The sequence below is a fragment of the Microcebus murinus genome, chromosome 1 (assembly GCF_040939455.1).
Source record: "Microcebus murinus isolate Inina chromosome 1, M.murinus_Inina_mat1.0, whole genome shotgun sequence".
Taxonomy (NCBI): domain Eukaryota; kingdom Metazoa; phylum Chordata; class Mammalia; order Primates; family Cheirogaleidae; genus Microcebus; species Microcebus murinus.
The window spans coordinates 124,516,921-124,533,792 of NC_134104.1; positions in this window are offsets into that span (position 1 = coordinate 124,516,921).

The window sequence follows — 16,872 nt, forward strand, 5'->3', positions numbered from 1 at the left end:
AATTTCTCCATATCCCCTCCCACACTTACTGTCTGAAGTTTTAATTCTAGTCACTGTAGTGGGTGTGAAGTGGTATCTGATATGATTTTTTTTTTTTTTTTTTTTGAGACAGAGTCTCGCTTTGTTGTCCAGGCTAGAGTGAGTGCCGTGGCGTCAGCCTAGCTCACAGCAACCTCAAACTCCTGGGCTCGAGTGATCCTTCTGCCTCAGCCTCCCAAGTAGCTGGGACTACAGGCATGCGCCACCATGCCCGGCTAATTTTTTTTTATATATATATATCAGTTGGCCAATTAATTTCTTTCTATTTATAGTAGAGACGGGGTCTCGCTCTTGCTCAGGCTGGTTTTGAACTCCTGACCTTGAGCAATCCGCCCACCTCGGCCTCCCAAGAGCTAGGATTACAGGCGTGAGCCACAGCGCCCGGCCTTGATATGATTTTGATTTGTATTTCCCTAAGGACTAATGATGTTGAGTATCTTTTCATGTGCTTGTTGGCCATTTGTACACTTCCTTTGGAGAAATATCTATTCAAAGTCTTTGCCCATTTGTAATTCTGTGATTTTTCTTCTTATTGAGTTGTTAAGAGTTCTTTATATATTCTGGAAACAAGACCCTTATCTGATATATGATTTGCAAATATTTTCTTACAATCTGTGTGTTGCCTTTTGCTTTCTTGATGGTTTCCTTTAAAGCTGTGGTCCCCAACCCCTGATATCAGTCAGAGGCCTGTTAGGGACTGGCTTGCAAAGTTCTGCTGGCCCCACCCCTACATACCCACCCCCCTTCCATCCCACCCCACTCCATGGAAAAATTGTCTTCCATGAAACCGGTCCCTGGTACCAAAATGGTTGGGGACTGCTGCTTTAACATGCAGAAGTTTTTAATTTTGCTGAAGTCCAATTTATTGTTTTATCTTATTGCTTGAGCTTTTGGTGTCTTATCTAAGAAATCATTACCCAACCCAAGTTCATGAAGATTTACTCCTATGTTTTATTCTAAGTATTTTATAGTTTTAGTTCTTACATTTATATCTATGATTTATTTTGATTTTTGTGTAGGATGTGAAGTAGAGGTCCAAATTTATCTTTTTGCATGTGAATTTATAGTAGTCCCAGCACCATTTGTTAAAAAGGCTATTTTCCCCCTGTTGAATTATTTTGGCACCTTTGTCAAAAATTAGTTAACCATAAGTGTAGGAGTTTCTTTCTGAACTTAATTCTAGTCCATTGATTTATATATCTATCTTTTTGCCACACTGTCTTGATTACTGTAGTTTTATAGTAAGTATGAATTCTCCACATTTGTCCTTTTTCAGATTGTTTTTGCTATTCTGGATCCTTTGCATTGCCATATACATTTTAGCATGAACTTGTCAATGTTTGTAAAAAGTCACCTGTGATTTTCATTGGGATTGTGCTGAATCTCTAGATCAATTGGGGAGTATTGCCATCTTACCAATATTAAGTTTTCCAATCCATGAACATGGAAATTGGTTCCAATTTGAACATGAACATGAACATGGAACTTGGAAATCCATGAAAATTTCTTTCCATTTATCTAGGCCTTCTTTAATTGTTTTCAATAATATTTTTGTAGTTTTCAGTTTCAAGTCTTATACTTTTCTGTTGAACTTATTAGTAAGTACTCTATTTTATTTTTTTGGTGCTATTGTCAATGAAGTTGGTTTCTTAACTTTATCTTTGGACTATTCATTGCTGACATATAGAAATGCAATTGATTTTTGGATATTGAACTTGTATCCTGAAACCTTGCTGGACTCATTTATTAGTTCTAGTATTTTTTTAGTGGATTCCTTAGGCTTTTCTATGTATAAGCTTATACCACTTATAAGTAGAGAAAGTTTTCTTCTTTTCCAATGTGGATTTCTTTTATTTTTTTTTCTTGCTCAATTGCCCTGGCTAGAACGTCCAGTACAATGTTGACTAGAAGGGGTGAGAACAGACATCTTTGTCATGTTTCTGATATTTAGGGGAAACATCTAGTCTTTCATCATTAAGTATGATATTAGTTGAGAAGTTTTAGTAGATGCCCTTTATCAGATTGAGGAAGTTCTTTTCTATTCCTTGTTGCTTGAGTATTTTTTATCACAAATGGATATTGCCTCACCATCTTCATGTCTTAGCTGAAATGCTGCATTCTCAGTGAGGCCCATTTTGACCACCTTATTTAATGTATAACCTGCTTGCACCCACCATCACCCTATTCTATGTTGCTTTTTTTTCACTATAGCTGCAATCATATTCTAATACATTGATTAAGTTACTCATTCGTTAAGTGTTACTTTTCTGCATCCTTTTGCTCAAATATAAGTTCCACAAGGCCAGGCATCTTCTTTTGTTTTTTTGTTTTTATTTTTTTAACTAATATATCCCAAATGTCTCAAATACATAGGAGTTCAATAAATATTTGTTGAGTAAATATATTAATGTAAAGTGCTTAGAGCAGTGTTTTTCAAATAGTAACTACTATATACATTTTTTTTAATTTAAAAGATTTTGTTTTATTTCAGCATATTACAGGGGTACTAATGTTTAGGTTATGTATATTGCCTTTGCCCCACCTGAGTCAGAGCTTCAAGCATGTCCATCTCTCAGATGGTACACACCACACCCATTAGGTGTGTATATACCCATCCCCTGCTCCCCCCTCCCATCTGCCTGACACACGATGAATCTTACTACTGTATGTACACTTACTTGAGTGTTGATCAGTTAATACCAACTTGATGGTGAGTACATGTGGTGCTTGTTTTTCCACTCTTGTGATACTTCTCTTAGTAGAATGGGCACCAGCTCTATGCAGGATAATATAAGAGGTGCTAGATCACCACTGATTTTTGTGGCTGAGTAGAACTTCATGATATACCTATACTACATTTTATTAATCCATTCATGTACTGATGGGTACTTGGGTTGTTTCCACATCTTTGCAGTTGTGGATTTTCCTGAAGTAAGAAAGTGATTCAAACATAGTGCTAAGATCATCCTATTATCTAGATCCATAGGTCCTTGCCAAACATGCTCCTAAGCTTCCTGAGTGCTTTTTTCTTACATCACTGGGAGCTTTGGTTTCATTATTTATAAAGTAAGGAAAATAATATCTCCCAATTACTTCATAGATGGCATGAAAGTGAAATGAAACGATATATGTGGTGATTGGTTCAAACTAGATAAAGTTTATGTCTTTCTCATAGAACAGTTTAGCACAACAAGGCCTCTCTGCTCCATGAGGTGGCCCAGGCATCATGTTCCTTCCATCCTGTTGTTCCTCCATCTCCTGAAGTATTGTCCATTCCATCACTTTGCTATTGCTACATAATAAGATACCACAAAACTTAATGGCTTAAAACATTTTTTTTTTTTTTTTTTTTTTTTTTACTCATGGTGATTTTTAGGATCAGCAGTTTGGTCTGGGCTCAGCTGTATGGTTCTTCTACTGGTCTCACCTGGGGTCGCTTATGCAGATATAGTCATCTAGTGGCTTGACTGGGGCTGGATAATTTTAAATGTTCTACTCACTTACTGGCTGTTGACACTTTCCATGTGGTTTCTCATCATCAAGGAGGCTCGCTTGCCAAGGTGTGTTTATATGGCAGTCACAGGGTTTCAAGAGATGAAAAAGTAGAAGCCACATGTCACCCTGAGATCCAGGCTTGAAACTCTGTTAATGTCACTTTCACCCCATTCTTTTCACTGAAGCAAGATGAAGGGTTGGAGAAAGAGAATTTTCCCTTTTGATGGGAGGAGCAACAAGGTCACATTGCAAAGGGGCATACATCTGTAAATGGGAAGAATCTGTGGATATTGTAATCTACCACACTCCCTCCTCCTCTATATGGTTGAAACTATCTCATGAGCACCACATTTGCATTTCAGCAGCTCATATCTAATTGCCAGAACTTAGTCACATAGCTACATTTAGCCACCCTAAACCTACTGAATCAGAAACCCTGGGATTAGGGCCCAGCATCAGTATTTTAACAAGCTACACTGGTGATTCTGATATACCCCTAAGTTTGAGAATCATTGTTATACTAAATACTGTGGTGCTGGGGCCAACTTCGTTCTTTAGGGGCAATGCACCCATGCTCAAGCTGCAGGGAATTGTGGCTACTGACATAGCTGTGTTCTTCACTGGGAATTGCCCTCAGCTTCAGGGACCTGCCTTTCCCAAAGTTACACTCTCTACCATACACAGCTCATGGCCAGTGACTGGATACAAGGATACAAAGGCCCAATCCCTTGTCTCAAATTGAGACAACTCTAAAGAGCTTCCCAATTCCAGAGCTTTCCATAGGTCAGCTGAGGCCTCGGTTGTGACCACATTGCAGGCCGGCTTCTCCCTCTTCCCAATCCTGCCTTGCTTATTCCTTTACTCATGTATCTCTTAAGAGCACCTCCAATAAATCTTTTGCACACAACTCTCCATCTCAGAGCCTGTTTCCAGGCAACTAATCCAAGACAAATTTGAAATGACATATGCACAAGGATAATTTATAATAATAGAAAATTAGAAATGCCCGCCATAGTAGACTGGTTAGATAAATTACACGGCCTGTGAAGAGAATTACAGACTGACATGAGAAGATCTCTGGAAATAATAATTACAGTAAAAGCTAATAAGTAAATAGCATTTACTTGGTACTAGGCACTGTTCAAAGGTCTTTATGTGTAGGTGTTATTATTGTGCCCAGGTAAAGATGAGTAGAGAATAGAACAAAGACGAGTCTCCCCAGTAAATTCAAGGTTCAGAGGCAAAGGTAGTCTTGGAATATCTAAAAAATTGAAGAAAATGTATAGTATGATAGAAGCATAGAGTGTGAGTTGCAAAACAGGCCAGAGATGAGACTGGAGAGTTAAGATGGAACTGGGTGGATGAGGTTGCATGACTGGATGTCAGGGACCAGTTAGGAGGTTGTTATTCTTGTCCCAGCAGGAAGCAGCAATGTCTTGGACAAGGATAGGGATGACAGGGAACAAATTCATGGAAATTCATAAAATAAAGTTAATCCAATTTGATAACAGACATGGGAGAAGAAGGAGAAGCAGATTTGGTTTCATACGTGTGCTAGTGGTGGGGGTGCTGTTCAGTGTTAGGTTTAGACATATTAAGTTGGAGATCCCTGATAGACATCCAGATGGAGATGTCAGGAAGACAGTTGAATATGTGATTTTTAAATTCAGTCCAAAATGGAGATTGAGTTGGCAGTGTATGCATATTATTTAAAGGCATGAGGCCAGGCGTGGTGGCTCATGCCTGTAATCCTAATAGTCTGGGAGGCCGAGGTGAGTGCATTGTTTGAGCTCAGGAGTTTGAGACCAACCCGAGCAAGAGCAAGATCCTGTGTCTACTAAAAGAATAGAAAGAAATTAGCTGGATAACTACTATTGAAAAAAAAAAGGAATGAGACTAGATGAGCTCACTTAGGATATGAGTGTTGGTAGAGAAAGGAAGATGTCTGAGGATTGGAGATATATATATACATATACACACATATATAATACATGTATATATGTAAAATACACACATAAATATGTTTAACAAGAGAATTAAAAGCTGGACCCTTGGGCTTACCGCTTAGGAGGTCACTAGTGACCTCAACAAGAGCAGTTTTGTGTAGCAGAGGCTGGATTATGATAGATTGGATGTGAAAGTGGAGAAGGAAGGCACAAAATGAGGGAGGGAAGGAGGAAGGAAGGAAGGAAGAAAGAAAGGAAGAAAGGAAGGAAGGGAGAATAAGGTACGTGTGGAAAGAAGTCATTTAGAAAGGACTACATAATGTTCAATAACAAATTCTCCATTTAAAATAATGTCTATGAAAATCATAACTATATGGCTTTGAGCAAGCTAGTTAACCTCTTCTTCATCCAGTAGTTGTAAGTATTAAATACTGTAATACATTATAAAATGCATATGATAGTGTCTGATGAATACTAAGCACTCAGAAATAGAAATTCTCAAAATAAAATAGAAGCTATCATTATAATTTTTGGCATCATAGAATTATCATGGAGCCCCACACTCTCATAAGATAGAGAAGTGAGCCTGAACTTGAGATAGATTTTTAAAAATCTCATTAGTACCCAAAACACATAGATAATTTAAACGAAGATACAGGAGTGCCACAAGGGTGAGAATTTGTGTCCTTATTGCTTGTTGTTATTTGTCATCCTAATTACTATCAATATTGTTTAACAGGTAGCCTGATCTCTTAGGGAAACAGGGTGACTACATTTCTAACTGGAAGTGAAATAAATACTCACTCCTGGGAGGTGTTATTTCTTTCAGCTCCAAGGAACCAGCTGGTGATATAAAAACAGTTAATTGGATTTTTCCACCTCCCTCAGAAAAAACTTCTAAAAGAACTCATTCTCTTTTTATATGGGAACATTTTATTCACAAAAATCTCATTTTAATATCCATCTATTCAAGACTTCAAGAAGAGTTTGGTACTCCATCTACTGGGTCCCCATGTGCCATTCTGGCCACAATGAATGCAAATGATTATTGAATAGTTTCTCTTGTTGAGAGGGAGTGGAAATGCTTTTTAAGACAGTTAATACAGGCTGGCGCGGTGGCACTCTGGGAGGCTGAGGTGGGAGGATTACTCAAGGTCAGGAGTTTGAAATCAGCCTGAGCAAGAGCGAGACCCTGTTTCTACTAAAAATAGAAAGAAATTATTTGGCCAACTAAAAATATATAGAAAAAATTAGCCGAGCATGGTGGCGCCTGCCTGTAGTCCCAGCTACTTGGGAGGCTGAGACAGAGGGATTGCTTGAGCCAGGAGTTTGAGATTGCTATGAGCTAGGCTGATGGCAAGGCACTTTAGCCTGGGCAACAGAGTGAGACTCTATCTCAAAAAAAAAAAAAAAAAGAAAGAAAGAAAGAAAGAAAGAAAGTCAATGCAGATAGTTTTCTAAAAGGAAATAAATCTTAAGGCAATTAATGGTTCTGTGAACTATAAACCTTTCTCAAAAAAAAAAAATCACAGTTATAAGACTTCTATTTACATTTATGCTATCCCTCTGAGCATTTAAATATGGCTAGTGAAGCTAAGGAATTGAATTTATAATTTTATTTAATTTTCATTAATTTAAATTAAAAACAGATACTTGATTGAGTTATTGGAAAACTTTTAAGTAAGGGAATTTTGAACAACCTGGACATGTGCATCTACTTTTTCTTTCTTTCTTTTCCTAGCAGGCTCTGTATTTATTTATTTATTTAAGATTGTATATATTTAAGTTGTACAAAATGATGTTTTGATATATTAATACGTATACATAGTGAAATGACTACTATAGTCATGCAAATTAACATATCCACCACCTGTCATAGTAACCTTTTTTTTTATGTATGGTAATAGCACCTAAAATCTACTTTTCTAGCAAATTTTCAGTATACAATATAATATTATCAACAATAGTCCTTGTACTGTACATACTCTAGGCCTATTTATCCTACATAACCGCATCTGTCTATTTCCATCCCCTCACCACCCAATGCTAACCACAGTTCTACTCTCTGTTTTTATGTTATTGAATATTTAAAAGATATCACATGTAAGTGAGATGATACAGCATTTTTCTTTCTGTGTCTGGCTTTATTTCACTTAGCATAATGTCTTCTAGTTTTATCCACGTTGTTGCAAATGATAAGATCTTTTTCTCTGTAAAGAAAGATCCATTGGGTGTACATACTACATTGTGTATATATACTGAAATCTCTCTGTCCATTCATCTGTTGCCATACAATTAGGTTGTTTCCATAACTTGGCTACTATAACCAATGCTGCAGTGAACATGGAAGTGCAGATATCTCTACAAAGTGCTGCCTTCATTTCCTCTGGGTATACACCTGGCAGAGGGATTGCTGGGTCATGGTGTAGTTTTATTTTTAATGTTTTTGAGAAACCTTCATAATGTTTTCTGTACTGACTGTACCAATTTATATTCCCACCAACCGTGTACCAGAGTTCCCTTTTCTTCACACCCTCACCAACACTTGCTATCTCCTGTTGTCTTGATAATAGCTATCCTAACAGGTGTGGAGTGATATTTCATTGTGGTTTTGCAAGCCAGAAGGGAATGAGATGATATATTTAAAGTGTTTTTTTTAAAAAATAACCTACCAATAAAGAATACTATACTCAGAAAAAGCTCTCTTTCCCAAACAAACAAAAGCTGAGGAAGTTTATCACCAGTAGACCCGCCTTACAAGAAATGTTAAAGGGAGTTCTTCACGTTGAAGAATGAAAGAACACTAAACAGCAATATAAAAGCATAAAAGAGCATGAAACTCATTGGCAAAAGTAAATATATAGACAAAAATTAATACTGCATTACTATAACAATGGTGGGTAAATTAATTGTAATCCTAGTATAAAAGTTTAAAAAAGTATTAATAACAACTATAACTAAGTAATGTTAATGGATACACATTGTAAGTAGCTGTAAATTGTGACATTAATAGCATATGACATGGGGAGAGGAGAGGTAAGAGTAGATAGTCTTTGTATTCAAGGGAAGCTAAGTTGTTAGCTTCAAATATATTGTTATAACCATAAGATATTTTACGTAAACCTCTTGGTAACAACAAAGAAAATACAAAAGTTCACAAAAAGGAGAAAAAAACCCAAAACCTAGCAATACAAAACAAAACAAAGCAAAAGACAGCAAGAGAGAAAAAGAGAGACAAAAGAACCACAAGACAAACAGAAAATATTTAACAATACAATAGTAAATCCTTCCTTATCAATAATTCCTTTAAATGTAAATGGCTAAACTCCCCAGTGAAAAGATACAGAGTGGCCAAATAGATTTAAAAAAACACAAATAAAAACAAACAAGATCCAACTATAAGCTACTTATAAGAGACTCATTTGAGATTCAAAGACCCTTATTGGCTGAAAGTGAAAGGATGGAGAAAGATATTCCATGCAAATGATAACCAAGAGACACCAGGCGTGGCTATACTTTTATCAGACAAAGTAGACTAAGTCAAAAACTGTCTCTAGAGACAAAGAAGGTCATTACATAATAATAAAGGGTCAATTCAACAGGAAGATGTAACAATTATAATTATTTATGCACCCAACATCAGAGCACCTAAGCACATAAAGCGAATATTAACAGATCTAAAAGAAGAAATTGACAATAATGCAATAGTAGTAGGAAACTTAAATATACCACTTTCAATATCGAATATCCAGAGAAAACATCAATCAAGAAGCATTAGACTTGAACAACAGTATAGACAAAATGGAATTAGACACATTTAAAAAATATATACTGAAATATCTGGGAATTTGTCCTAAAGAAATATCAAAATACAGAAAAAGCTTTTTGCAAGATAAAATTCACAGCAGCTTCATTTGTAATCAGGAAAAATTGAAAATAATTTGAGTGTACAATAATAAGATGGTTGGGTAAATTACAGAACATTATCTTAATTGAATATCACAAAATTATTAAGAATATTTATGATACTCACATAACAATATGTAAAATGTTTATCACCCAATACTAAATGAATAATGCAGAATATAAAATTTTATTGGTATTATATTTGAACAAATTTAAAATCATATATACATGTAGACATGACCTGGAAAGGGACATGAGAAAAGAATAATAATTAATGTGTTAGGCTAATGGAAATTTATATACATTTCTTTATAAAAGGGGACATTATTTTCTATAATATTTTATAAAATATTATTATTGTTATAAATTTTATAATTGTTATATTATAGACATTATAACTTATTATAATGCTTCTATAATAAATATATAATGAATCAGAAAAATAGGTTAGTGTGAGCAGAAAAATTTAAAAATTTCTTTTAGCAATTAAAGATGTTCCCAGTAAGTCATAATATTTAGACTGAATTAATTGGGTCTCTTCATGTATTATGGAATGAAGCTTCCTTTCCTCCTAAAATTGTTACAAGGCCACATGTTCTTTTCAGGGTCACATAACCTAGACAGAATCCTACTTACTGCATATTCTGTTTGTAGTCTTAGGAAAAAAGGAATCTGAAAAGCATTTGGAAATGTAATGCTTTGATTGTTAGGAGGAAGACCAGGTTAAGGCTGTCAGAAGCATTTCCAAATATGTGAAGAGCAGTACTCCTCAAAAAGAGAGAAAAAGGGATGTCACCAAGAGGGTAATTTTGTGCTAATATAGGTGACAGCACCATGACGTTTCTCTCTCTTTTCCTGACCAGATTTTTCATTTTTCTTGTTCCAGTTCATTTTGACAGTGATGTGCAGCCTAATTACTTTTTTTGGCATGGCTTTAATTGAGGCCCTTTATCCCTTGATTAAACTCACATTATATAATTGTTTGCATTTTTCCTTTTTAACCCCTTCCGATAACTGCTTTCTTTAGTCAGTGAATTTCTACTGACTTTGAAAGCAAAAGGTATTCATTTTCCTACACTTTAAAGTCTAAATGACCTTGTCTAACATCCGTTAATCAGCAAGACTAGAAGTAGGGTTATAAAAATGTTATTAGCATATGCAAATCATTAATCATTTTTATATTATAATGCATTTGATCCATACCACTTCATAAACCTGACTTTAGAGGAGAATTAAGTGACACAATTTGAATACTAAAGAAGGATAGTTTGTTTTAATATATTAATATATTAACCTTGGGATAATTTTTAAGTGATAGGCTTTAAGGTGCTGATATTCTTTCCTTATATTTACATAATGTGCAGGGTTAATTTTTATTCACTATGTATAATCAGCATTGCTCAAGCTGGAATGTTAGTGTTTTAGAGTTGTTTCACTTAATGTAAAAAGAGTAGGCCTTGAAATCAGAGAATCCTGGGTTCTAATCAGTCTCTACTATGTCACACTTTAAGGCAAGTTACTTAACCTCTTTGATCTTTAGTTTCCTCATCTTTATTTTTTTTTTTTTTTTTTGAGACAGAGTCTCGCTTTGTTGTCCAGGCTAGAGTGAGTGCCGTGGCGTCAGCCTAGCTCACAGCAACCTCAAACTCCTGGGCTCCAGTGATCCTTCTGCCTCAGCCTCCCGAGTAGCTGGGACTACAGGCATGCACCACCATGCCCGGCTAATTTTTTTTTATATATATATCAGTTGGCCAATTAATTTCTTTCTATTTATAGTAGAGACGGGGTCTCGCTCTTGCTCAGGCTGGTTTCGAACTCCTGACCTTGAGCAATCCGCCCGCCTCGGCCTCCCAAGAGCTAGGATTACAGGCGTGAGCCACAGCGCCCGGCCGTAGTTTCCTCATCTTTAAAATGTGAGTACTATTGCATATCTCATTGCAATGTTGGGAGCATTAAATTAGCTAAAGTATGAAGCCACATAGACTCTGCTAGCACATAATAGGTTCTCAGTTAATGACAGCTGTAGCAAGCATTAGACTCCACTGAGATTGTTACTCTGCTTTAATAAGACATTCTGAGATGCTGAAGAGCATCTAGAGAAGAGAAATAAGATCTTGGGATAGAAAAATAGGTCATTCTCAAGCAAGTTTTAAGAAATAAAAGGAATTCAAATTGCTTGAAATGGATGCATGACAATTGAAAGCATTATCTAATAGCCTTTTTCAAATATAGGAACAGGCATTATGAGGACAAAAAGGAGTTCATGCCTCTCCATTTCTACTCTGGATAAAAAGAAAAATAATTTAAGCTTAAATTGCAGCAAGAGATTTAGGCTACCATTTTAACCGTGAAACCTTAGAACTGATTCTAGGAGTGATTTCAGAATTTCCTGGGTGGGCATGAGTGGTTGCCTACACAATGTCCATTTTCCCCTTTACCCTACTTTTTTTTGTTGTTTACTTATTTATTTTTAATTTATTTTTTTATTTTAGCATATTATGGGGGTACAAGTGTTAAGGTTACTTATATTGCCCATGCCTCCCTCCCCCCTCGAGTAAGAGCTTCAAGCATGTCCATCCCCCAAACGTTGCACATCTTACTCGTTGTGGTTGTATATACCCCTCCTCTCCTCCCCCTCCCACCTTCCCGACACCTGATAAATGTTACTCCTGTATGTCCACTTAGGTGTTGATCCGTTAATACCAATTTGCTGGTGAGTACATGTGGTGCTGGTTTTTCCATTCTTGAGATACTTCTCTTAGTAAAATGGGTTCCAGCTGTATCCAGGAATATACAAGAGGTGCTATATCACCATTGTTTCTTAAAGCTGAGTAGTATTCCATGGTATACATATACCACATTTTATTAATCCACTCATGAATTGATGGGCACTTGGGTTGTTTCCATAGCTTTGCAATTGTGAATTTTGCTGCTATAAACATTTGAGTGCAGGTGTCTTTTTCATGAAGTGACTACCCTTCTTAATAGTACATAAATTCTCTTTGCTTATCTATCCCTCCTTCATACTGCCCAAGAGTTTTGGGGAGGGAAGCTCACCCTTCTTTTTGTTACAGGGTGGACCCCAGTTGCCTTACATTAATGAATACAGACATCACCCAGATGGTTATGGGATTTAAGATGCCCAATCAGAGTGAATTTCAAGACTCTTGTTAGAATTGCTGGGAAATAAGTTCTCTTTCTTCAGAATGGTCACTGTGATGTTCAGATGCCAAGCCTGTAACTATGGCAACCATTTCAGGATTAGAAAGGGAATCCGCCTAGAGGAGGAAAAGTAGAGAAACTAGAAGAAATTAGGACCTTAGTGACATTGCAGAGCCGACTAGTCAAACTAACTGTTGCCCACTTGATCTTTGGACTTTCCATATACATGAGCCCAGATCCCTTCTATTGCTCAGGTTGATTTCTCTTATTGCTACAGGAGTTCTAATGGACACACAAATGGCCATTCGTTCTGAAGTTTTGCCTCATTTTCAAGTATGTTTGTATTTTTTCTCCCCCAGATGGGCTACAAACATTCTCAGGAGTAGTGGCAGTAGTGGTTATGAGTTCTGTTTATTTTGGATTTCCTACCACACCTAATAGCATGTCCTTTGTGCAGTAGACTCTCCAGAAATGTTTGTTTACTGAGGATCACGCTGGCTGGCCCATCTTCAAATCATATTGTATCTGTGATTCTCAGCAGGTGCACAGATTGGTTTTTAGGTTATCTACAAACCCTTTCCCCACACTGGGCTATCACTATCATTATCTTTCAGACTGGGAAAATGGTTTCAGTAAATGAGTTTGCTACCTTTCATTTAGCTTTCTGCCACTCCAGCATTAGCCAGAACCTAGACTATCTGAAAGAAAATAAAAGGTTTTAGGGGAATTCTACTAAAACCATCACAGCAGTCATACCTCATTTTTAGGAGGTGCTAAATATCTGTGGAAATAAAGCTTGCAACTCCCAGAACTCTTGGAAATTAATATTTTAATTCAACTTTATGCATGGCTTGCCATTTGAAGTATTACATATAATAGAAAAGCCAAATTGTTGGTTAATTCTCCTTCAAATAGCTCGTGATGTTAGCATTTGAAATGCATCTATAGTGGGAAAAGTTATATGTGGTATAAATGTCATTAGCATAGTTCATCACATGGATTCAAAAATCAGTGTTGGGTAAATGTCAAATCCTGATCCTGTGTGTGATCCTATAATGTCCTGCTATTTCTAGATATTTGAGCATCCCTGTCATTGTCATGTTTCTTCCAACCAGTCTTCTTATAAAGCTAAAGCCATGGGCTTTTTCTTTCTTCTCTCAAATAAAATCTTGTGACCAAAAGCTTTTGTAACTACTTCATTTTTAAATTATATAATAATAATTTTTTTCTGAGACAGTCTTATTGTCACCTTGGCTAGGGTGCAATGGTGTCATCATAGCTCACTGCAACCTCGAACTCCTGGGCTCAAGTGATTCTCCTGCCTCAGCCTCCTGAGTAGTTTGGATGGCAGGCACGTGCCACCACACCCAGCTGACTTTTCTATTTTTTGGAAAGATGAAGTCTCACTCTTGCTCAGGCTGGTCTCAAACTCCTGACCTCAAGCAATCCCCTCTCCTTGGCTTCCCAGAGTGCTGGGGTTACAGGCGTGAGCCACCACACCCAGTCTTGTGATAATAATTGAGCTATCTCCATCATTTCCCTTTGAAAAAAAATGTGCACATTTTTAATCACAATTTCATCCTTTCCCCAGTTTGGAGGCACATCTATTTTAGATGGGAAGTTGTGGGACTCAGGACAGATTACAGAAAATATATTGGTTTGTAAGACTCATTGTATTAATAGAATGAAAGTTCTTTGTGTTTGCATGGAACAAATAAAGAGCAAGGGCTGACAAAGTGCAGGCTTGTTGCCAAGTTCTTGACCTTTGAAAGACTTGCAAAGATGGGAATGTGTTCTCAATATAGCGAGGATTCAAGGCTATGGAGAAAAATGAAACTATCAAATCTGACAGTGATTTTTCATCACAATCTGCAACCCCTTTCTGAAAAGCCATCCAATAACCTTCAGTAAGATACTGTATTAATTATTTTCTTAAGTATTTTTCCTTGCTCCCAATTTCTAATAACCTGCCTGGTTTCCTGGCCACATGGCCCCTCCTCCCATATCAGCTGCAGCCTCCACCCTAAATAACAGCTGGCACTTATATAATGTATACCATTTATGAACCACTAGTCTAGCTGCTGCGTGTAAACATTATAAGAACTCAATCCTTCTAACAACCCTATGAAGAAGGTACAATTCTTATCTTCATTTTACAGATGGAAAAATTGATGCCCAGAAAAGTTAAGTAGTTTGTTCAAATCATACAGCTAGCAAGTGGCAGAACCAGGATTTGAACCCAGGCAGACTAGCCCTAGGGAGTCTACACTTTTAGCCACTGTGCTCCATAGTCTCACAACTGACCTCAGGTTCTAAGATCAAACTGACCATTAAACAGGAAAAATTACAAGGCTAGGTCAGCAACCTGTCAGCCCGCAGCTCAGACTCGATCTGCTTTGACTTGGACCTCAGTTTCCACGACTGAGTCTGCGTTTCAACCTCACCTCTTAGTCACCCAAGCCATAATCTCTGACCAGTCTAGCTAACCCTTTGGAATTTATGTCTGGGACAGAATTCCCAGGACCTGGGTTTGGAGCTGTGTGATCCTGGCTTGCTAGGCACTCTTTGCCTCCTTGCCAGCTTGCAGACTCTGCTGCTCATTTCTGCCTATTGCCCATCACCAGACCTCTGCATGCCTGACTTGGCCAGTCTTTGCCTAGTTTGTTAACAATCTACTTCTCCCAGGGCCAGCAGGACAGCTCTCTGGACTTCCTTCATGTCTGTGTGCTGGGACTATCTTGATTTCTGGCTTGCCTAATGAGTCTGTATTGTTTATGGCTTTTGTCATCCTCAAAAAATGACCCACCCAGCCTCAGGTCTGATCCTTCTTTTTTGCTGTTTTGCGTTTCTCTTCTGGAGGAGGTCTTCATCTACTTCCACCAAACTTTCTTCTATCTTTCCACCTTTCTTATGAACCACATCAGTTTCTGTCTTCTTCTCCATTTTGCTTATCTTCTCAAATATTTATTCTATTACTTTTTTAATTTCTTCTACAAACATCTTATATGCATCTTTTTCATTTTCCTTTTTAATTCTTTCTATTCATTTCAATTCGCACATGCTCTTCTGCTACTAACTATCTGGTTTGGAATCACCAATTTTTTTAAGACAACGAGTCGTTCACTTCCTTTCTATATGTTAGAAAAACATCCATGCTTTAGAGTCATATTTATCTGATTTGCAACTTTCAGAGCCTTGGTTTCCTCATCGGTGAAATAGATTTAATAACCACAGACATGTCGTAGGGATTGCGCAGGATCATCTATTGGAAAGCACTTTGAAGACTATATTGCGCTAAATGAATGTTAGGCATTATTAGTGCAAAGAATACTACAGAGTCTTTAAAATATGGGGTTGGGCATGGTGGCTCACGCCTCCTAGCACTCTGGGAGGCCAAGGCAGGAGGATCACTTGAGGTCAGGAGTTCAAGACCAGCCCGACCAAGAGTGAGACCCTGCCTCTACTAAAAATTGAAAAATTAGCTAGGAGTGGTGGTGTGCACCTGTATTCCTAGCTACTCCAGGCTGAGGCAGGAGGATTGCTTGAGCCCAGGAGTTTGAAGTTGTAGTGAGCTGTGATGATGCCACTGCACTCTAGCCTAGGCAACAGAGCAAGACTGTCTCAAATATATATATAAGTAAAAATAAAAATAATATAAAATATGGAAGAGAAAGTGATCTCTACTCAGCATCATAAACCAACACAGGAATTACCTCATTCCATTCCTGTTCTCCAATCTTTATAGCAGATGTTGATATATACATCAGAAAGAACAAAATGCATTAGGAAACCTAACAGCTTGTAATAGCCATAGGCATTATTAATAGATATACAGGTCTCCAGAGGCTCTCAGCATCTTTGTCAAATTCTTTAGCACCCTTGTCAAGATCCCTGCTTTCTTCACTGGACTGGGAATAAAACTTTTTCTTAGATTAAGCCAGAGATTGCAAACTGGTGGTTTACTGGCTAGATTTGGCTCAGAAAACAGAACAGTAAGCTTCTTAAAAAGTTGCATATAAATGCATTTAGATAATATTGTAGGTCAGGTTCTCCCAGAAGCAGACTCTGAGCCAAGGATCTGGGTGCAAGTGATTCATTTAGAAAGTGCTCCCAAGAGAAACTGATAAGGGGATCATGAAACAGGATTAAAAAAATGGAGTCGGCTGGGCGTGGTGGCTCACGCCTGTAATCCTAGCTCTCTGGGAGGCCGAGGCGGGCGGATTGCTCGAGGTCGGGAGTTCAAAACCAGCCTGAGCAAGAGCGAGACCCCGTCTCTACTATAAATAGAAAGAAACTAATTGGCCAACTAATATATATAGAAAAA